General features: G+C 41.2%; 1 protein-coding gene and 1 long non-coding RNA gene across 6 annotated transcripts in view; one reads left to right on the top strand and one right to left on the bottom strand.

Annotated features, from left to right (window-relative positions):
• LOC101740110 (scavenger receptor class B member 1) overlaps positions 1 to 24740 on the top strand; it is a 105244-nt gene that overhangs the window by 37296 nt on the left and 43208 nt on the right. The gene's annotated exons all lie outside the window — the stretch shown is intronic.
• Positions 5379 to 7062, bottom strand: LOC105842296 (uncharacterized). The gene is made up of 2 exons (XR_001139993.4): positions 6918 to 7062; positions 5379 to 6323 (listed from the first exon to the last, which is right to left on the bottom strand). It is a non-coding gene; the product is annotated as an uncharacterized LOC105842296 (long non-coding RNA).

Genomic DNA, 24740 nt, shown 5'->3' with positions numbered 1-24740 from the left:
GAACACGAAGAGCGCCTCACGTTAATCAATCCGAGCTTGTTCTCGCAAATGGTCACAGATTTAATCGGTATGACGTAAATTTATAATTAAAAGGGCATACCGCTCGAATTCGCCGCCGTGAAAATATAATTGCACTTTACCCTATACCGGTGGTTGGCAACCCACAGACAAAGCCCACTGAGTTTCTCGCCGGATCTTCTCAGTGGGTCGCGTTTCCGATCCTACGGTAGATTCTGTGAAGCACTGCTCTTGCTAGGGCTAGTGTTAGCAACGTCCCAGTTTAGAGCCCCGTGAGTTCATCTACTCATTCGGTGAATCTAGTATGAACCATCGTTTCTAGAATAGGTAGGAGAAAAAAAGAAACCTGACTATGGCTTTGACTCCTCGGCTAAGGATCATCCGCGAAATGTTTAATTCTGACACGGAATATTACATTACTTATCATCTTTCCTTGTAAGAGAATAGTAGATATTTTTGAAAAACAAGCCTATAAAAAAATAAAAATAGTATAATTGGCGGCATTTACGTTGTAGATGCATGGGCTCCGGTTACCACTTAACACGACGTGGGCTATGAGCTCGTCCACCCATATATGCAATAAAAAAATATAGAAATATATTATTAAATAGAATACTGTGTTTGTCATACCTCAATTGATGTTAAGGTATATTATGAACTAAATCGGGTAAATTCTTGCTTCTGATTTGAAGGGTAGGATAGACATATAGAGTTGAGGTTTCGACCTCACGTCCCAATGTTAATGGCGACCATCACGTTGTGTTTTCTATGATCTTCGGTTAACGACAATTGGTCCTCACGACGTGAATCTAGTATGACCCCTCGAGGTCACTAGAATAGGTAGGAAATAAAAGAAAGAATAAGGCCGTAACTTATGTCAATAATATTTAAAAAAAATCATTTTTAAATTTATATCGTCACTTTGTATAATGAATTAATATCTTCAAATAATATTACATTAATCTATCTGCAAGTTCGTTATGCTATACTATATATACAAATTTTAATATCAATAGAGCCGTTACAACCAATCTAAAAGACTTTCATTTCTGACCCGGTTCAATTATTAAATTAAAAAATTTCCATTCGTATTAACTCGCAGGATATTAATTTCGTATCGTGGCTAAGTTTTCACTAATAATAATAATAATAAGCCCATTTTATTTCCAAAACACAAATAGAAAAAAAGAAAAAAAAGAAGAAAACACCTTATCAAATAAAAATTACAAAATTAAATATAAACTTGTGCTTGGAACCCCATTCGGGTATAGGCCTCCTCCAGCTTGCTCCACTCTTCCCTATCCTTGGCTTTGTTTCTCCATTTTTTTCCAGTTGCTGCTGTTATTTCGTCGATCCATCTGCTTCTTGGTCGTCCTCTTCTTCTTTTGCCCGCTGGTCCTTCCCATGTTGTAACTTGTAATGTCCATCTTTTATCCGTATATCTCGCAAGATGTCCTGCCCAGCGCCACTTTTGTGTCAGAGCGTACCTGAGAGCATCTATCAGCTTTGTTTTTTCTCTAATGTATTCGCTTCTTATCCTTTGTATTTTTCTTATATTCAATATACTTCTTTCCATCGCTTTCTGACAGGTCGCTAAAAGTTTTCACTAATAAGAGACGTGAATTCTGTGACCGTCATAACTAGTCAATATATTGTCAGTCAGTGTAATGGACAAGCGCACAAAAAACAACATAATATAAGCGATTTTAATTGAATCAATAAAGAGCAGCGGATCCTTTATGGCAGAGGTGGCCAACTTAAAACAAAGATCTACTGTTTACTGACATGACAATTCTTGAAATTTAATAAAATAATAGAGTTCAGTACCTATCCAAATAAGTATAATACTATACGAGAAAAGATATTCCATAACAAATTAATATACACAAAAAAAAAGAATCATCGAAATCGGTTGCCGTGATATTGAGTTATTCATCTGTTTGTCGCGTACGTACTTAATTCAAATTTAAGACTTATATGGTTTTCTCATGGATGCCATTATCAGGACTGGACTAAATTGAAATGGGACCACACGGGAAGCGTCAGCTTTCTAATAAAAAAGGAATCATCAAAATCAATTCACCCAGTCAAAAGCAATGAGGTAACAAACTTAAAAAAAAAACATACAGACGAATTGAGAGCCTCCTCCTTTTTTGGGCGACGAGCATACTGCCCACCTGATGGTGAGTGGTTACCGTCGCCCATGGACTTCAGCAATGCCACGGGCCGAGCCAATCCGCTGCCTACCGCATAAATGCACCGAGCTAATAAAATAAATAAAGAAAAGATTAAAACAGCCTCCCGTGTCGAAACCTTAATCATTGTTTACAACAACAAACAGCACTAATCGATTTAGATATGTTTAGGTGCGTCACTATTTAATTACAGATGTCATTAAAACATTAATCCAATGGTAATACGTTAACGATATCCGATAGAGCGTAATTAATGTTGACGTTCATACTTTTTTTTTCTTTTTTTTTTCCATACCTAAGCTGACAGGCTTGAGAGGCTATTTCAGCGTAACCTTAACTAGTAGGTGAGCTCACGGGGCTCAAACCTGACGACGTTGCTAACACGAACCTTAGCAAGAGCAGTGCTTCGCAGAATCTATCACCGGATCGGAAACGCGACCCACTGAGAAGATCCGGCGGAAACTCAGTGGGCTGTGTTTATGGGTTAATTCGTTTGTCGAGCCCTTCGTCGCAAGCGACGGGTTCGGCGAGGACGGTGACCGGTGCCTGTGGTACCAAAAGCATCGTTAATGGATCAGGAGGATCCTTAATGACGTGTTTTGGGCTCATACTTTATATATTTTACTTTACATATTATATTAGTGGTAGCACCACTTGTGAGTCCGCGCGGGTAGGTACCACCGCCCTACCTATTTCTGCCGTGAAGCAGTAATGCGTTTCGGTTTGAAGGGTGCGGCAGCCGTTGTAACTATACTGGGACCTTAGAACCTATATCTCAAGGTGGGTGGCGCATTTACGTTGTAGATGTCTATGGGCTCCAGTAACCACTTAACGCCAGGTGGGCTGTGACCTAGTCCACACAACTAAACACCAAAAATAAAAAATATTTATATAGGTCATATACTTAGGTTTATACTTTGAACGACTTGTAAACATGACTGTATTCAATTAGTTTAATAAATTATTCTTTAACTATTAAATTCCTCCTCCTTCTTGTGTCGCTCTCCTCATCACTGAGGGTCGGGACTCCCCGGCTGCATTAATCTCTCATGCACAATTATCCTCCATCTGCCGCGATCATTCGTTTTGTTAATTTCCAAAAAACTAATTAAATATTGATTAAACTTTAATATTATTTATGGACGTCACCACAGGTGTTTCAAAAAGCAAAATATGGCTTCGCTTCATTATGAAATTTTTATATTATATTCGAATTTGTACAACTGTCAAAATTGTTTCATTGGTGAACGCGCAAATTAAGTAAATTCAATCTTTTTGGATATCTCTCGGATCACAGTGTGCCTATACGCTTAGAAAAGCATAGACGGTATTGCCATAGACAACTACAGACACACCCGTAGTCCATTTAACTCGTTAACTGTCACGTTGGTCACCGGTGACCTACGCGACGCACTGAAGTAATTTTGTCGATATCTGTTACTAAGGCGTCTGGATTGCCTAACTTTGCCTTCTATTGTATGGTTGTAGTCTTAGAAATAGATAGAATAGGTTCTATCGTCAAAGACTTTATTACTTCTATGATCACATATTTCGCTCCATACAAATTTGAGTTAACTTTTACGCTATCGAGGACGTTCAAAAAACTTTCACTAAGCACACTGTACGAGTGGACGAGGACTCCCAAGATTGTAAGCTACCGAAACACGGACGCCCAAAACCGGAACGAATTCTTTTTTCACGAATCCACATAATCTTTAATCAAGATTTCTGTTGCCCGCTATTGTCTGCTATTGCTATTTCGTTTCTTGTTCCTCTGCTTTCTAAACAATTAATTAAGAAATAGAATTAAACGCAGTTTACTATCATAGATGCGATTTTGATAATACTAGTGGTTCCCGCAGTAGTCGAAATTAGACTATAATTAATTGAAATTAAAACTTTAAACATTATTATGGTTCTATTGTCAAATACTATTATACTTCTTTAATCCCAGAGTCTACTAGATATTCCGGCGTCTTAATAATAAGATCGAAGAGAGAAATCGACAGAATTACTTCAGTGCGCCGCGTAGGGCACCGGTGACCTATATGACAGTCAATGTGTTAAAATAAACATATCAAAAATTGGGCCCTACAAAAAAAAACAGTCTTCCGAGTTAAGTTTCCCGTGAGAATTGTATTTTCACACAATCACGTGAAGTTCGTAGGACATTGGACACGGTAAATCGATCGTATTCCTAAAGGTTTTTTCTAGTCGCATATTATGCCATAAAGGTTTTTATAAAGGCATTTCCTGCATTAGACGCGAGAACATTCTAGTTTAGTCCTTTGTATCAAACTTGCTTTAATCTAATCAAAACAAAACGAGATCTTAGTATAAATCATTACATGATCAATGTTGTCTGCGGATGATTTTATATACAGCGTGTGTTTATTGTTTTTATACAAAGGGTGTGTGTTCTAATCGAAAAAGAAAAATTCGTTTATCAACATACTTGTTTTAATAATTTCATCATCACATCGATTGAGTGGTCACCGATTTTGATTCCTGTAGCTCAGTATAATCCTACCTGGTAGCTTAAGAGGCTATTCCAGATACGCCCGGACAGATAGGTGAGCTCACGGGCTCAACCTGAGAGAATTTGCTAACACTGGTCCTAAAACGCAATTAACTGCTTCACGGCAGAAATAGGTAGGGTGGTGGTACCTACCCGCGCGGACTCACAAGACGTCCTAAGTCTTGATTTCAACCGCACACTTCGATTTCCACTTTGAGTCCTGATATCGTAGTTCTCAAATTAAAATAGCTGTGACAAACAAATTATATCTCCTGTTCCTTAAAATGTCAACTAGAATACTCGTAGAAAATTGTACATATTATATCAAGCGGCATCAATCATAATGCAGTTGATATGTTTCCTCGTTGAATCTTATACCTTTAAACGAACAATTCTTGTACATATATAATCTGAATCTCGGAAACGGCTCCAACGATTTTCATAAAATTTAGTATACAGGGGATTTCGGGAGCGATAAATCGATCTAGCTACGATTTATTTTCAGAAAATGTTGTTTTTATCGTGTTTTCAATAATCAACTCTTCCCGATATCTATTGGCGAATAATAATACTATTTTTCTTAATTGACAACTAACCGCCTTAAAGACACAAAAAGAGGTTTTACAAAAAAAAAAAAACGAGTAAAGCTCGGTCATCATCTGGTATATTTAATTTTAATACTGTCTACGGCTGGCCAAAACACGATATTAATAATGTTAAATAAGCTAGTCTTCACGCGTGTAGGCACATCACAATAGTCAGTAGGTACGCAAAAACCATTCTATTTTAAAAACATTGTTAACAACAACAACAAAAAATATTTATAAATATATGTTTTTCTTTAACGCATACATATCGTGTTATTCAACTATATGTCGTTTAATTTCTTTCGCGTAAAGTCACACGTGGCTTCGTTTCGTTTTCGCATAGATTAGGTACTGCGCACTGAGGCATTGGTTATCGTAAATACATGTTAATAGAATCACTCCAAATCAATAACCACCGGGTCTCATGCCAACTACATATAAATAAGCTACAAAACGAGTTTATTTTTTAATAATTCCAGTTTTTTGACCACTACGATATTCCACGTTGACTTATGAGGACTTGTCGTATAACAATGAAAATTATGTCAACCGTTGATTATATATACGGACAACTAGAATTGTAAATTGCATATTTTAAACCAGACAGTCTATCTTATAGTGTTTCCTTGTTGAATATTTAACTGAAATGACATTTATATTCGCTAACATGTCTAATGCGCAATATTGTGTTTTATTATTATTTTCAGTTTAACTAAAGTTACTATAGTTTTCCTGTGAGATTCGTTGGAGAACAATGTTAACCGACATAGTCGATAAAATACCGACGTTGGAGTGGCAGTGGGCAGGGTATATTGCTAGTAAAACGCAAAATTTAGCTGCAGGGGCCAAAAAGTTCTCGAGCAGCAATTGCGTGCTGAAAGACGTAGCGTGGGTAGGTCTCCCAGAAGATACAACGACGACCCGTTGAAGGTCGAGGAGATAGCTCGGGATCCATCGTTGTGACGAACCTTGGAGAGGCTATGCTCAGCAGTAGACGTCTATGAACTGAAAAATAGATAAGACAATATTCTCTTGCGAAATTGTACCAAATTACAGTCGTTATAGGTCATTCTTGTTAAAGATAAACAATCTGTTAGCCCTTTCAGTCGTTACGCTCGCGACAATTTTACATCATTAATTAATACAAAACAATTTTACCTTTTTATCGAAGTTTTTTTGAGAGTCTAACCAAGAGACCCTGTAGTACTTACTCTACGAATCAAAGTCAACGAGTCTGATTAAACAGAATATTGTGCTGCGAAAAATATGCAAAATTAATACTTTCCCTCCGCTCTTCAGACTAATTTAAAGTTTTTGTTCTTAATGTTTTTTTTTTTTTTACTTCTTATTGACCTTGTTGGCAGACGAGCATATGGCCCACCTGATGGTGAGTGGTTACCGTCGCCCATGGACTTCAGCAATGCCATGGCAGAGCCAAGCCGCCGCCTACCGCTTAATACTCTCCACAAGTCTCGTTTGAAAAAGGTTTTCCGTAGAGCAAGCCTTTTTTACCCTACTTATTCGCTTATTCCAGCTACGCCCCCCTGAGAGAATTAGCTAACACTAGCCCTAGCAAGAGCAGTGCTTCGCAGAACCTACCATCGAATCGGAATCGCGACCCAGTGAGGAGATCCGGCGAGAAACTTAGTAGGGGCAACTGGTCGCTATAAGTGGCTTATGGGTTGTAAACCGTTGTATTTCTATTACGCTTTTTAAAAAGTACCGATGACACGAGAGACAAACACGTTTTGACGTTCATTCTTTTAATATTTATGCAAATTTGACATATTATTAAACAAGTTTCTACAATAGTACGGAGTTTATCCATAAATCTGAATTTATCTGATACTTTGATCTGTGTGAAGAATTAAAAAATAAATGTTTTATTTATTTATTTAAGTACATTGCTCACTGTGCTTAGTTCGAGTTTTTTAACGTTCTCGATTGCGTAAAAGTTAACACAACCTTGTATGGAGTTGGGACGAATGACTCACAAGAGGTCCTCCTACCTTTTTATTTTTCCTACCTAAGCTGATAGCTTTGAGAGGCTATATCAGCGTCACCTTAACTAGTAGGTGAGCTCACGGGGCTCAAACCTGATAACGTTGCTAACACGAAACCTAGCAAGAGCCATGCTTCGCAGAATCTACCACCGGATCGGAAACGCGACCCACAGAGAAGATCCGGCGAGAAACTCAGTGGGCTGTGTTTGAGGGTTAATTTACTCGTCGAGCCCTTCGTCGCAAGCGACGGGTTCGACGAGAACGATGACCGGTGCTTGAGGTAACTAAAAGCACCGTTAGTGGATCGGGAGGATCCGAAATGACGTGTTTGGGGCGACGTCGACTGCTTTCCATTCTTTCCGCAGGATCGGGAATGTGCTCCTACCATTTATATAAGTATGTATGTCAGTCTCTGGTACCCATAGCACTGGGATTCCTAAATTTGGAGCTGAATGATCGTGCGTGATTTGTTCCCGGTTATTTATTTTAGAATAAGAAACCCTTTTTAAGACGAATCTCACGTATCATTTAACAGAATCGATAACCACGAAATATACGATATCGTAATAAAACTAATGTTAATTTTACCTAAAACGAACGGAAAGCATATCGGAATGAACCACACGTGAGTCAACATAAGTTTATGTTAAATAAAGACAATTTATCATTGTGGTATTGCCAATAAAAACGTTTTATTAATATATAAACTTAATTTATAATGATATTGCGATGTGCTCTGTCCTCGGAATGTCACCACTCCTTTATAGCTTCATGTAGGTGTCTTGACGCCTTCAGCTCTAACACTAGGAACAGGCTTAGGAACCCCGGTAACCGTACTCCTCGAGCTCGACAAAGAGGTCGACGTGCAACCTAACCCATGCATCAGCTCGCTGAGTTTCTCGCCAGATCTTCTCAGCGGGTCGTGATTCCGATCCGGTAGTAGATTCATGAGCGAAGCAATTGCTCTTGAGTTGTTAGGTCTCCTTCCGAGGCACTCGGGCAGCTGTTAGCAAATCCCACCCCTCCTGGCTGAGCCTTTGCTCGCTCACCTCTCTTGGTGAAACTGGAAAGGCCTTCAGGCCACCAGTAATCTTCCAGTCATAAAAATAAAAGTCTTGAGAAGAGTACAAGGGATTCTCTGAGTATTTATTTTAATTCTAGTACAATTACTGATGGTAGAAGGTCTTTTGAGTCCGCACGGGTAGGTATCACCGCCCTGCCTATTTCTGTCGTGAAGCAGTAATGCGTTTCGGTTTGAAGGGTGGCGCGGCCTGTACTGTAAAAACTGAGACCTTAGAAGTCATGTCTCGAGATGACTGGCGGCATTTAGTTGTAGATGTCTATGGGCTCCAGTAAATTACACAAAATAAAAAAAATACATACAACTTCACTCCTAGCGTTCCCGCCAAAACGTCGAAGGTCTTGAGGGAACAGAAAAAGCGATCGTCATAATTATCGTCGTTGTCAAACCAAATTCTGCTATGTGCACTTTTTGAGATTTTTACTTTTTGACATTTTCGTATATTTCACAGCCTTATCTACCGTATAAAAAAAACGGTTATGTGTCTATAGCTTTAATATTTATCTATAGTTTTCATTTGATATAGTTCTTAAAAAATCACCTTCATATAAAATTTTATTCGAAAATGTTTTTACTCGTTAATTCAAAATAGAGTTTTTGCACATGGCGGATTTTGGTTTGACAGCGACGATATCCTAAAAATTTGACGACAAGTTCGAATCGATAGGAGAAAATTACGATTTCCTCGGTGATAGGGAAGTACCTCTTAAATCGCTTCAAAAACATCTCTCTTTTTTTGGTGTAGTCTCTCATTGTTACACTTATCTCGGATTAGTCTCTTGATCCGCGAGCGGAACGTATGATAATTTTAAAGATTCCGTACCTAAAGCTTCAACTCCACAATATCTGAATAGTTTATTTTGATTATTTCATTGGTATTTTTTTTTATATCGAAGCGTGACTCAATCGTGTCTATTACGGGCAAGTTTTACGGCGGCCAAAGCACGTGTCTTGAGCACGTTCACAGCTAAATAAAAAACCGACCGAGCCTCGGCAAAACGAGATTGCAAATTCGTCGGGTCAAATCCTTGATGTTAATCGATGTTTTATCCATTCTACAGCTGCTCGATAAACGGAATTCGACAATAGCGTGACCTCGAGATCTCGATTCGTTTTGTGTATTACAGTTTTCTCTGTTTTTGATGTGAAACATCTATAGCCGCACGTAAATTCGATTTCTGGCGTGGCGACGCATGCCGTGGCGACGCGTCGCCATGCGCAATCGATTATGCGATTCTCTCCCACTCGATCCGGCGTTAAGCCATCTCTCTCGCTGCACTGAGCTCGGATACCTATAGTGTATACTTCGTAGTGTATACAGTGTTGTTTACTACAGTGAAAACAAATTATTTTTTCGTAATATTTTATATTATCATTATGACATATATTTAGTTCCTATCACAATCTGTTCTTTTCTGCATATTACTTTTACAAAATAATGTCGACGTTTCACATCTGTCAGGCGTCCCGTGACGGTTCACATTTTTTTGTTTTTGTCATTGACATTTATTTTATTGTTTTTTTGGAAATTTTGGCAAAAAAATTCCACGTGCAGTGCTTTATTACAGATACATTTCGGCACGCTGCCACGCCCGTGCGTATTAAACTTTTTCTTTTTTTTTTTTTTTTTTTTTATGATTGAAGGATTACTGGTGGCCCGGAGGCCTTTCCAGTTTCACCAGGACAGGTGGGCGAGCAAAGGCTCAGCCAGGAGGGGTGGGATTTGCTAACAGCTACCCGAGCGCCTCCGAAGGAGACCTAACAGCTCAAGAGCAGCTGCTTCGCGAATGAATCTACTACCGGATCGGAATCGCGACCCGCTGAGAAGATCCGGCGAGAAACTCAGCGAGCTGATTCATCGGTTAGGTTGCACGGCGAACTCTTTGTCGAGTTCGACGAGTACGGTTACCGAGGTCCCTAAGCCTGCTCCTAGAGCTGAAGGCGTCTAGTGCGAAGGTTATTGGATCTGATGGATCCGTAAGGACGTGTCTAGGGCGTCGACGGTGACTGGCTCCTGCATGATCAGGATTCGGGGAGTAGTCAGCGGCGGCTACGATAAGGCGATTATCATGACGCATAGCCTTATCGAAGTACCGTTCCGACGCTGACTTCATGTATTTCTGTATAGATTCGAGGCCCAGGTCGTCGTGTAGGTCAACGTTCCTCACGAACCACGGAGCTCCGACGGCTAACCTGCAAAAGCGGGATTGTAGAGATTGAAGGGTGTCTATGTGCGTGCGGGCCGCGTGAGCGAACACCACACTCGCGTAAGTCATGACGGGCCTTATGCAAGTTTTGTAAAGTGTCACCTTGTTCCGAAGGGACATTTTACTCCGCTTACAAATCATGGGGTAGAGTCTACCGAGAATAAACGCGGCACGGTCACGGACTGATTTTATATGCGGGCGGAATGTCATCGATGCATCCAGGGTAACGCCCAGGTACTTGACCTTCCTGGCCCAGGGTATGGATTGACTAAAGAGAGTAATCGGGGGTGTGAGATTCCTCCTCCTAATACGGGAGGAAATCCGTGCGGAGCTTCCCCTCTGAAAGAGCACCGCAGTACTTTTCGCTGGGTTGATGTCTATGCGCCATTTTCGGAACCACTGTCCTAGGGCTAGGGCTGCGCTCTGAAGCTTCTTCGCGATTAGGGACTTGTTTCTACTGGAATAGTAAACAGTCGTGTCGTCGGCGAATAAAGCTAAATGGGTCGGCGGCGACCGGGGAATATCGTTAACGAATAAGCTAAATAGGAGGGGTGAGAGGACAGAGCCTTGCGGGACTCCAGCTGTGAGAGGTCGTGGGGAGGAGCGGGTTCCCTCGACTCGATATCGAAAAGAGCGGTTCGACAAGAAGTCCCGTATGATGAGCACGAGACTATCCGGCACACCCATGTTGAATAGTTTGAAAATCAAACCGTTGTGCCAGACTTTGTCGAACGCTTTTGCGACGTCGAAGAAGAGAGCTCCCGTGTATAACGGTTTTGGTCGATTAAGCCCCACAAGAATGTGCTCCGTGAGGCGGTGCACCTGTTGAACGCATGAGTGATTTGTACGGAATCCGAATTGTTCATCGATGAGAATGCCCTTGGATGAGACGAAGTCTCTGAGGCGTTTGTAGAGCAGACGCTCATACAGTTTGCCTAGAGACATGAGGAGGCTAATCGGGCGGTAGCTCGTCGGATGATTTTTTGGTTTACCGGGTTTATGTATGCCGATAACGTCCGCTTCTTTCCACACCGCGGGAAAGATACAGTTCGCCATAGCGGCATTGAAAATAGATGCCAACATCACGATGAGTTGGACGGGTAGAAGTTTAATAACGCGGTTGGATATACCGTCGGAACCGTAAACTTTTTCTATTCTCTTTCATGAACTATTCGGTCACAATTTAATTATTTTTTTCCAATATAATATTAGAAAATGAAGAACAAGCATGTTTGTTTCTTTATCACTCTCGCTTCTAGTAGCGAAAGCCTTATGAAAATCAGTTGCGTAGTTGAAAAGAACTAAGCGGTAAAACAATATCAACAACTATTTAAAAGCAATAAAACTGTTATAACTACGAATAAATAAATACAAATGATGAATGTATCTTTGTTTCTAGACCGACATTAGGTATGTAGAGGATCTGATTTATTTATTTATTGCTTAAATGGTTGGATGAACTCACAGCCCACCTGGTGCTAAGTGGGCACTGGAGCCCATATACATCTACAACGTAAATGCGCCACCCACCTTGAGATATGCGTTCTAAGGTCACTTGTAAGGTCGCTGAGGTGCTTCACGGCTGAAATAGGCAGGGTACTGGTACTCACCCGTGCGGACTCAAGGTCTTGCTACCAGTAATGACGCAAATTAAAATTTTGCTGGTTTTATTTTTATTACACGATTCTATTCCTTCACCGCGGAAGTTAATCGTGAACATTTCTTAAGTACGTATTTCATTAGAAAAATTGGCACCTGCCGGCGGGATTCGAACACCGGTGCATTGCACCGGTGCACTTTAGGCCACGACCACTTCACTGCAGTTATTTAAGCATCACTGTAGTCATTATGATTTGTATTTATTGGCTTTCGACGATACATCGCACAAATAAACATCTAACTGACATTTTCATTGTGCTCTCAATAACGTACCTCCTCTTCCTTAAAATAGAAGAATTAAACTTCAATATCTTCACAATTAAATTTAACGAGCGATAAATCGTATGAATTTACATTCGACGTCGCGTCACGACACGAAAAAGGTTTATATTTTGAAACAGCATGGAATCGTAAACTGTCACAATTTTTTAATTCCCGCGCAAAGACGGCTGCGAAACTAGGTCCGAATCAAACGCACCTCGTGACGTCATTTGGGGTCAACTTTACTGCTTGTAGGACGTCTTGTGATTTACCACGGTTTATACCACCACCCTGCCTATTTCTGCCGTGAAGTACTAATGCGTTTCGGTTTGAGCCCTTGTAACTATACTGAGACCTTAGAACTTACATTTCAGGGTGAGCGGCGCATTAGCGTTGTAGATGTCTGTGGGCTCCAGTAACCACTTAACACCAGGTGGGCTGTGAGCTCGTCCACACATGTAAGCAATGAAAAAAAATCACTCTTAAATTCTAATTCAAAGTTACATCAAGTTTTTATTTTGCTTCACGAAAATAGCCACCGGAATGCATCCTTGAGCGGTTTTTAATTTATTAAAATTTTATTTTATTTTATTTAAATTTTTCACATGTTACGAAATCTATTCATAGTAATAATAATAATAAGGCAACGTAATGAAGTCGATTGGTGACCGCGAAAATATATTTGTGCTGCCAAAATAAGATTACTGTTACTGACATAATGAGTTCATTTGGACACTTAGCAAGGCGGAACGGTGAGGGAATAGATTGCTTAGGTGGGTGGACGAGCTCACGGCATACCTGATCGTAAGTGGTTACCGGAGCCCATAGACATCTACAACGTAAATGCGCCACCCACTTTGAGATATAAGTTCTGAGGTTTTTCAGTATAGTTATAACGGCTGCCTCACCCTTCAAACCGAAACGCATTACTGCTTCACGGCAGAAATATGCGGGGTGGTGGTACCTACCCGTGCAAGCTCACAAGAGGTCCTAACACCAGTAATTACGCAAATTATAATTTTGCGGTTTTGATTTTTATTACTCGATATTATTCCTTCACCGTGGAAGTTAACCGAGAACATTTGTTAAGTACGTATTTCATTAGAAAAATTAGTACCCGCCTGCGGGAGATCGGTCACGTGTACCGGACACGGTGGGGTCGTGCATCGGTTCCCGGTCGTGCGCGGTGTTCCACAGGGGTCGGTACTCGGCCCTCTTTTGTGGAATATCGGGTATGACTGGGTGCTGAGGGTTGCCCTCCTCCCGGGCCTAAGCGTAATCTGTTACGCAGACGACACGCTGGTCGTGGCCCGGGGAGGGAGCTTTGCTGAGTCTGCTCGTCTTGCCACCGCTGGGGTAGCGCATGTCGTCGGCAAAATCAGGAGATTGGGCCTCGACGTGGCGCTCAGTAAATCCGAGGCCATGTGGTTCCACAGGCCCCGGAGAGTGCCACCTGTCGATGCCCATATCGTGGTTGGAGGCGTCCGGATCGGGGTCGGGGTGCAGTTGAAGTACCTCGGCCTCATTCTGGACAGTCGTTGGACCTTCCGTGCTCATTTTCAGCACCTGGTCCCTCGTTTGTTGGGGGTGGCCGGCGCGTTAAGCCGGCTTCTTCCCAACATCGGGGGGCCTGACCAGGTGACGCGCCGTCTCTATACGGGGGTGGTGCGGTCAATGGCCTTATACGGGGCACCCGTGTGGGGCCAGTCCCTGGCCGTGGGGGTAGCGAAGTTGCTGCAACGGCCGCAACGCACCATCGCGGTCAGGGTCATCCGTGGTTATCGCACCATCTCTTTTGAGGCGGCGTGTGTACTGGCTGGGACGCCGCCTTGGGTCCTGGAGGCGGAGGCGCTCGCCGCTGACTATCAGTGGCGGGCTAACCTTCGTGCCCGGGGCGTGGCGCGTCCCAGCCCCAGTGTGGTCAGAGCGCGGAGGGCCCAATCTCGGCGGTCCGTGCTGGAGTCATGGTCCAGGCGGCTGGCCGATCCTTCGGTTGGTCGTAGGACCGTCGAGGCGATTCGCCCGATTCTTGTGGATTGGGTGAATCGTGACAGAGGACGCCTCACTTTCCGGCTCACGCAGGTGCTCACTGGGCATGGTTGCTTCGGTGAGTTCCTGCACCGGATCGGAGCCGAGCCGACGGCAGGGTGCTACCATTGTGGTTGCGACTTGGACACGGCGGAGCACACGCTCGTTGCCTGCCCCGCATGGGAGGGGTGGCGCCGTGTCCTCGTCGCAAAAATAGGAAACGACTTGTCGTTGCCGAGTGTTGTGGCATCGATGCTCGGCGACGACGAGTCGTGGAAGGCGATGCTCGACTTCTGCGAGTGCACCATCTCGCAGAAGGAGGCGGCGGGGCGCGTGAGAGACGCACAAGCCCGCCGCCGTCGAGCGGGGGCCAGGGAGGCGGATCTCGCCCAAGCCCTGGCCCTCTAAGTGTTTCGGGCCCCTCTCATATGTCGGTCTGGGGCCCGGCGAAGGGGGCCTAAGAAGACGACGTGCAAGCTGCTCTGCACGCGTTTTACGCAAGAGCATCCGGGTGATGGAAGGCCGGCTATCCTCGACCCACGCTGGTTCTGACCCAGCGGGGTATTTCGTAGGATAACCCATTCAAACCGGCGCCATCTAGGCGGGCTTCGGACAGCCTGCCGACCGAGAGGGCTGGTGGTCGTGGCGCCGACGATCGCTGGCCTGGCGTCCCGAGGGGGAGGGTGATGAGAGAGATGTGCTCCGCACTAAACGCTTCACTTTCCTCCCTTTGCCTCTTCATGAGTTCTGTCTCATGCGAGGTTTGGACGTTGGTTGTTGAGCGACAGGAGGTTTTAGTCGGTTCGACTCCGACATGCCCCACCCCCCATCCAAAAAAAAAAACCCGCCTGCGGGATTCGAACACCGGTGCATCGCTACATACGAATGCACTGGACGTCTTATCCTTTAGGTCACGACGACTTCAGCCGACTTCATACCGTTTCTTCGCTCACTCTCTTCTTACACATATCGTCTTTTACGCAATCCATCCATTTTTTCTTAGGTCTACCTCTACCTACCCCTACGAGGTCTACTTCTTCTTCTTCTGTAAGCGAATAATATCATGTTATTAAAATCAAACCCGCGATAAATTTAATTTGCGGAATTATTTGCTTTAAGTCGTCTTACGAGCCCCCACGCAAAGATTCCACCACCTTACCAATTTCTGCAGCGAAGCAGTAAGATTAAAAAGAGTGGGGCAGCCGTTAGAACTCGTCTCAAAGTGGATGCCAGGGAATTTAATGTTGTGAATGACCAAACACCAGATGGGTCAGGTGAGCCGTGATAAAATGATTAAAACAGCTTAACAATAACAACAGCTAAATGGATGCCTCATGATTTGACTGATCCGCAGAAAGAAACGCGTGTTGAAACTTGTGTTGCCTTGTTGAATCGATATAGAAATGAAGGAATATTGGATCGAATTGTGACATGTAATGAAAAGTGGATTCTTTACGATAACCGTAAGCGAAAAATGCAGTGCCCCTTTTACCCTCAGACACAGCCCACTGAGTTTCACGCCGGATCTTCTCAGTGGGTCGCGTTTCCGATCCGGTGGTAGATTCTGCGGAGCACGGCTCTTGCTAGGGTTCGTGTTAGCAACGTCGTCAGGTTTGAGCCCCGTGAGCTCACCTGCTAGTTAAGGTTCCGCTGAAATTGCCTCTCAAGGCTATCAGCTTAGGTAACAAAAAAAGAAAAAAAAAGCAGTACCCCCAGGTCAAGCGTCCCCAGGACCCCAAATCAAACGCTTGCGTCGTGTATGACAATTAGCGAAAAGATTTGAAAAAGAAAAGCCAAACAGCAATCCACGAAATATCTGAAATACCATTCAATGGCATTGATACGTGCATATTATTATATCGAGGCGAATTCAAATGTTGTCCGATTGATTTTTAATTACGCATGGCATTTTTAATGGGTTTTATTTATATTTAGAGCTGGTTTTCTATATATACGCCTTCCTTGCAAGTTTATCGAAACTGTGTGACTTTTTTATTTATTTATTGCTTAGATGCGTGGACGAGCTCACAACCCACCTGGTGTTAAATGGTTACTGGAGCCCATAGACATCTACAACGTAAATGCGCCACCCACCTTGAGATATAAGTTCTAAGGTCCCAGTATAGTTACAACGGCTACCCCACCCTTCAAACCGAAACGCATTACTGCTTCACGGCAGAAATAGGCGGGGTGGTGGTACCTACCCGTGCAGACTCCCAAGAGGTCCTACCAGCAGTAAGCTTGCCGTATGCTGGCCATGGTATGACTAAGAGCTTCGCTGAAGCGATAATAATTAGCCGTACATATCGTCGCTTACATAAGAGTGACGAAGTTAACCCATTTGCGGAAACAGAACAAGTCCGATGCTTAAAAAAAACCATAGTTATCTATATATTAATACGTGAAGCAAAAACTTTGTATCCCTTTTTACGAAAATTGCGCGGACGGAGGAGTATGAAATTTTCCACACTCATAGAGAATATAGAGAAGAAGTGCACAATGCTAATTTTTTTTTAAATAATGCACAAAAGATACATTAAATCAATAAAGAAAACATTACACACACTACATACCATGTATTTGACGCACACACGCATGCATACTATTTATTGTCAAACTTTTCTTCTTGACGTCTGTTGTCAAATTGAGATTAAATATTGTTTGTCTTTGTTAATATTTTTTATAGTGTACAGTCTTAGCGAAATTTGTGATTATAGAAGTATAAAATACAATCATAATAGTGTACAAATTTACAATTCCAATTAATTATAGTCGAATTTCGACTACTGCGGGTCCTCTAGTTATTATTAAATCATGTATTTCCGTGAGCTAGTATTTCATGGCGCGCAATAAAACCGCTACACTTCGAGCTCACGCGTATAAATAAACTTTATATTACACTAGCGACCCGCCCTCGCTTCGCTTCGGAAACATTAAATTTTATTATTGATTGATAGTTGAGTCCCGCGATGTCTAAAAAAGTAGCCTAAGTTACTCCTTATATCATCAGCTACCTATCAGTGAAAGTACCGTCAAAATCGGACCAGCCGTTCCAGAAATTAGCCGGAACAAACAAACAGACAGACAAAAGTTGTAAAAAATGTTTTATTGGTGTATGTACCGTATATACATATATTTATATGCATGTAATAAAAAGAGGCTATTTCAATATTACAAACAGACACTCCAATTTTATTTATATGTATAGATTTGCGTGCTATGCAAACGTTCGTCAAACATAGCTTTTCGAATGCGGTGCTTTTAGTGCTTAATCGATTGCGTGGCCGTATAAAAAGCTTTTCAAGGAAACCGGCCCGAAACAGACTCGCAGATTTTAAATTTTTATTTTTTTAAATCGTTTTTCAAACAAGGATTCCTTTATTTCGAAATCACACAGACGTACACTTCAAATTTATTTCAGCATATACGTTAATTGATTCGTTCGCTAATCGTTAGAGAACAGAGGAGCTTGCAAAACAATATTAGCCAAACAATAACTCTGACCTTACAATTATTACTACACATGCCTAATTAATTCAAACAAAATGAATCCAGTGTTTTTATTCAATGTATTAAAATTATTTAATTACAAACTTGTGTCGTTGTATATTTTTTTATACGTGTATCTTTATTATTTATTCAAATTAAATTAAGTAAGTTAAGTAAAAAATATTACCTGTTAGTTTTCGTCCATGATAAATATGGACGGTGCTTTGCTGTAATAAATATTTTAAATTTTTTTTTATTGCCTAGATGTGTGGACGAGGTCACAGCCCACCTGGTTACTGGAACCCATAGACATCTACAACGTAAATGCGTCACACACCTTGAGATATAAGTTCTAAGGTCTCAGTATAGTTACAACGGCTGCCCCACCCTTCAAACCGAAACGCATTACTGCTTTACGGCAGAAATAGGCAGGGTGGTGGTATAAGACCGTGCGGACTCGCAAGAGGTCCTACCACCAGTAATTACGCAAATTATAATTTTGCGGGTTTGATTTTTATTACACGATGTTATTCCTTCACCGTGGAAGTCAATCGTGAACAATTGTCAAGTACGTATTTCATTAGAAAAATTGGTACCCGCCTGCGGGGTTCGAACACCGTTGCATCGCTATATACGAATGCACCGGACGTCTTATCCTTTAGGCCACGACGACTTCATACCCACAATTCGGGTTTAGTAAGGGATTCGCTAAGAGTCAATGAACGCACGGCTCGTTAATGTTTTAAACGCCATGGAAATTTTGATCCTAAAAAAATGAACCATGAGTTCGCCCGAAGACTAAAGTCCACTGAGTTTCTCGGCGGATATTCTCAGGGGGTCGCGTTTCCGATCCGGTGGTAGATTCTTCGAAGCACTGCTCTTGCTAGGGCCAGTGCTAGCAACATTCCCAGTTAGAGCCCCGTCAGCTCACCTACACGTCAAGGAGAAGCTGAAATAGCCTCTCAAGGCTATCAGCATAGGTTAAAAAATAAAAAAAACGAATCGAAGGCAACAGAGGAAGAAAGTAGCTCCTGGTAATTAACAAATTAAAGAGCGGACAATTAGTGTGATATGGACATGTGATGCGTAGAGAAGAAATGCATGTGACTAGGAGATATATGGAAATGGCAGTGCAAGGTAGAGGGGGAAGAGGTCGACCGAAGAAGACATGGATGGTGTGAATGACGATATGAGAGAAAGAGGAGTAAGTGTTGAGATGACGGCTGATAGAGAAGAATGGAATAGAAAAATTTGCTATACCGACCCCACCTAGTGGGATAAGGTGGAGAAAAAGAAAGAAGAAGAACGCTAGTTTTCTTTCTATGATTTTACACTGAATGAGGGATTTATTAATTCACACAATTCGATGCATTCCGATGCCGTGTCAGAATACATTTCTGTATTGATAAACGATTGAAATTTATGTCTTTGTTCGTGTCTATTTTGAATTTATCTAAACTATTATATTCTGCGCGGCTGCAAATCATATTGTGTTATTGACCCTACGATCGGTGACAGACGTAAGTTAAATCGGGATGTGTCTTTACTGTTTTATGAGTTAATGCCCTTCGTGAAGCGTCCCTTGCTTAAGGGCTTCAATCTTCAAATTGTAGGTACCAATTTTTCTTAAAGAAACACAACGTCAAGTTCCATTTTTTTTATTGCTTAGATGGGTGGAAGAGCTCACAGCTCACCTGGTTTTTACGTGGTTACTAGAGCACATAGACATCTACAACGTAAATGCGCCACCCACCTAGAGATATAAGTTCTAAGGTCTCAAGTATAGTTACAACGGCTGCCACATTCTTCGAACCGTAACGCATTACTGATTCATCACTGCATTAATATTTGGTTTGAGCGACAGCTTTGCATAATTACAAGAGAGAGCCATTTAAAGTTTAAAATTTGGATATTATGTATAATAATCTAATTATATCTAATAAATGAATAAAAATAATAATTATTTAGGTAAATCTACTTATAAATAGAAAATCTGCGTTAGCTCACCGCCAGTTGGCAGTGTTCCCAGAAGGCTGGCAGCATTTCCACGCTGGATAGCAATGCTAATTCTTTGTGCAAAATACGTACCGGCCTTCTGGTCTCCCGAGGCCTCAAATAGTTTTTTTTTTTATATATATAATTAGATTATTATACATAATATTTAAATCAAAATCAAAATTAATTTATGAATTATATATATAAATTTAGAAAAAAAAAATTATAAACAAAAATAAAACCTCCTCAGCTATTTGAATTCAGTAAAATTATTTTTAACTTAAAGTTCAATTAAAAACATCGAACTGTTGATGCTGATACCAAATAAAACAGCACCTTTAATAATTGTAAAGATCGCGTATTAAGCGTAATGTCACCTTTCAACCCTCGGTATGTTTAATGCAGTAAAAGCGAATTAAGTTCCCAGATTATATCCGGTTCATACATGCATTCATTCTGCGAGGTACAAGGTCAAAATTCCACGGTGAAGGAACCCTACAATTATAATTTGCGTAATTACTAGTGGTAGGATCTCTTGTGAGTCCGCACGGGTAAACACCACCACCCCGCCTATTTCTGTCTGAAGCAGTAATGCGTTTCGAAGGGTGGGGCAGCCGATGTAACTATAGAGACCTTAGAACTTATATCTCAAGGTGGGTAGCGCATTTACTGTGTAGATGTCTATGGGCTCCGGTAACCACGTAAACACTGGGTGAGCTGTGAGCTGGTCCACGCATCTAAGCAATAAAAAAAAAATTCAATTATATTGTACAGTTATCCCACACAATACGGTTGTACAGTTATCAAACCGTTCGAGAAACAAGCTTGAGTTCAATTTAAGGCAGAAGTAGACAAGAAAACGGTACCAAGCCAGGCGAACTCACAAAAAGCGCTAACCTACATGAATAATTAAAACTAGTTTTACACTTTAATCCCGAATTTTTTACTGTCATTATATTCTTTTTTACGTTTCGAATTCTTTACAGTTCACATTGATTACGGATTAATACCGTAAAACTACTTTTAATTACGTCTACTTAGCCGTAAAATTTCTTTTAACTATGACTACGAGACGTTAAGGAGTTTCGAGTTGGATTGCCATTAAAAACAGATTCGAATTGGTAATGGCAGTAACATTAGCAGGGTACCGCCAGACTAATGTCAATCTTTGAATTGAGCACGACACGATCTCCCGTAATATATTCAGTTTTTTATGCCCTAACAAGAGCAGTGCTTCCCTGAATCTGATACCGAATCAGAATCGCGACCCGTTGAGAATATCCGACGGGAACCTCAGTGGGTTTTGACTATGGGAGCTTAGAATGACTTAAAACACCGATTATCGAGATTATTGAACGTCCTTAATGACAAATTCGACGCGATCGAAGCCGCGGCGCGCGTCTATTATAGTAAGGTAAAATATCAAGGCTCATAGAGCTATTATTTTGTATATGCCAAACGAAAAATGCTTAAATGTAATTAAATTTTATAAGCGTCATAAATTTTAATAATACATAATATTTTAACGAAAAAACGATTATTTGTACGATTTGAATTTCGCAATTGATTTGTAATTGGAAATCATGTATCGCATCGATGCGTCGATAATCGTCAATGCTGACGTCGTCGCATGCGATGAATCGTCGTGGTATCTCGGAATATTTCTCCTGAATTAGCCTGCGCTAGGTCTAACTATCCCCGGCTGCGCGGACGGCATCGTGGACTGAGATATTGAGAGTAGAGCGTCTCTGGTCCAAAAAGCGCATTTGACTTCTGCCTTATTCCATATATCTTGCCTGTTTTCTAAATTGTCACCTCTCTTTTTTTTTGCTTAGATGGGTGGACGAGCTCACAGCCCACCTGGTGTTAAGTAGTTACTGGAGCCCATAGACATCTACAACGCAAATGCGCCGCCCACTCTGAGATATAAGTTCTAAGGTCTCAATATAGTTACAACGGCTGCCCCGCCCTTCAAACCGAAACGCATTACTGCTTCACGGCAGAAATAGGCAGGGTGGTGGTATTTACGTGTTGAATCACAAGACGTCCTACCACCAGTAAAGTTGGCCCCAAATGACGTCACGAGGTGCGTTTGATTCGGTCCTAGTTTCGCAGCCGTCTTTGCGCGGGAGTTATAAAATTGTGACGGTTTACGATTCCATGTTGTTTCAAGATATAAACCTTTTTCGTGACGCGACATCGATTGTGAATTCATACGATTTATCGCTCGTTAAATTTAATTGTGAAGATATTGAGGTTTAATTCTTCTATTTTAAGGAAGAGGAGGTACGTTATTACGCATAATGAAAAGGTCAGTTAGTTGTTTATTTGTGCGATGTCTCGTGAAACCAGATGGGGAACATATTATTTTGTTTATCTTATACTAGTGGACAGGGACGTCTTAAACTAGGATGGGGCCCTTGGGCACACAAGAATTTGAGGCCCTTTTGGAAAGTAAAAAAAGCGAATTATAATAACATTTTTAACTGAGTATGAGACCATTTATTATAGGTAATCAAATGCAGTATGATATAATGTGTCATTAATGATATTAGAATGCTGCTGGTTTTTTGGTTACGATTTCGATAGTGGTTTCTTTCGGGATTTCTGTTGAGCAAAATCTTCTATTATAGGCATAGTATATGCCTTGTAAATACCTTTTGATTACTGATTTGTGAAAAAACTGCAATGTGCCCGACAAAAATGTTTTGAGAATAAACGTGTGAGAGAAATTGTCGGTCTTTCCGGGCCCCTCGAGAATGGGGGCCCTGGGCACGGGCCCCGTGTGCCCTTATGGTAAAGACGGTATGGTACGGTATGGTAAAGACGGTAAGAGTGGACCTGGCGAACTTTGTTCCGCCACATGGTTTTTTTTCCGGTCACATCAACCGGTCAACTTCAAAATTCTACTATAATTAACCATAGAATATATTATTACGTTTAGCTGTCAGTTGCGTTTTGTTATACCACGATTTATGTCACATCCCATGGGAACGTGATAAAAAGTGATCCTATGTCCTTCTCCTGGTTCTAAGCTACCTCCCCACCAATTTTCAGCCAAATCAGTTCAGCCGCTCTTGAGTTATAAATTGTGTAACCAACACGACTTTCTTTTATATATATAGATTTATTATGTGTTATTTTGTTTTGTTACCTTTAGCTAAAGGGGATATTTTGTTTATGAACGCACATATCGACGGGTAAATGGCTAGGTATTTGGTTTGAGCGACATTTCAGTTAATATGCCACATTTATATACGTAATTAAAGTATTGTTTTATTTTTTACTAGCTTTTACCCGCGACTTCGTCCGTGTGGACGTGAATAGTTACTTTGGCCTATATCTACATAATATAGCGTAAGCTCTCAAAAGGGAAAAATACCCCGATTTTGAAACATTCTTTATTGGTGCTCCGCTTGGTCCTATTGGTCCTAGCGTGATGTTAGCCTATGGCCTTTAGGCTTTCTCAATAAATGAGTTATCTGACACTGAAAGAATTTTTCAAATCGGACCAGTAGTTCCTGAGATTAGCGCGTTCAAACAAACAAACTCTTCAGCTTTATAATATTAGTATAGATTGTATTTGTACTGATGTCCATGGGTGACGGTCACTACAATCAGGAGGGCCGTATGCTTGACTACCTACAAGGGAAACAAAAAAAAAAGATTCGACATCATCACGCTAATCCAAATTATAGACAAAACAACGTTACAAAGCAAATTCAAAAGCACTCAGCAAACTAATAATTCATTTAACAATGAAAATAACAACGATTTATTAGTTGTCTATAGTTACATTTCGTACAAAAAACATTTTTTAATAAGCTCTCAATCATTGCTGCCACTCAGATAACTAATCTCCGATGAGGTTACAAAGCAAATTTTACTATCGCAAAAAATACATGAACTTCGAACAAATGTACGCATTATCTCTGTTAATGCGTTTATTTTTTCTTTCTTTCTTGTTAGGTAATCAATTAATTTTACTGTGGGCAATAAAAAAGATATTACGATTTTAAATAATAATTTTATATGTTCCTTATTTACGTGAGTCCGAAACGACTGGACCATATGTGCTAAAGACTGCAGATCTTGTGCAATACGACTATTTTTTTCCTACCTAAGCTGATAGTCTTGAGATGCTATGTCAGCGAAACCGGGCGAGTAGGTGAGATTTGGGGCTCTAGCCGGGAGTGTTGCTAACACTGGCCCTAACAAGAGCAGTGCTTCGCAGAATCTACCACCGGATCGGAAAAGCGACCCACTGAGAAGATCTGGCGAGAAACTCAGTGGACTGAAGAGCTGAACTAACCCATAGACACACCCCACTGAGTCTCTCGCCTGATTTTCTGTGGACCGCAATTCCGATACTATAGTAGATTGAGCGAAGCTAGGGCTAGTGCTAGCCCGTGAGCTCACCTATCCGTCCTCGCTTAGAAACTTTTAGATTTTTAGATTTAGATTAGGTTTTAGATTAGAAATTTAGATATAAGATGGCTGAAACGTCTTAAGCCGTCAAAGAATTGTGAGCGTGCTGAAACTACATCTTTGCTAAACCACACGCGCGGTAACCGCCATTTTGTTTTTCGTTTTTTTTTTTTCCATTGATACGTCGTTCGAATTTGCAATAATGGCGGTTAGAAGGCAAGGGGATGGGAATGTATCATAAAATATACAATTATCTATTTAATATTCATTC

Source organism: Bombyx mori, chromosome 23, assembly GCF_030269925.1.
Source record: "Bombyx mori chromosome 23, ASM3026992v2".
In the NCBI taxonomy this organism is placed as follows: Eukaryota; Metazoa; Arthropoda; class Insecta; order Lepidoptera; family Bombycidae; genus Bombyx; species Bombyx mori.
The sequence above is the reverse complement of the archived record's forward strand: the minus strand, read 5'-3'. Positions and strand labels throughout refer to the sequence as shown.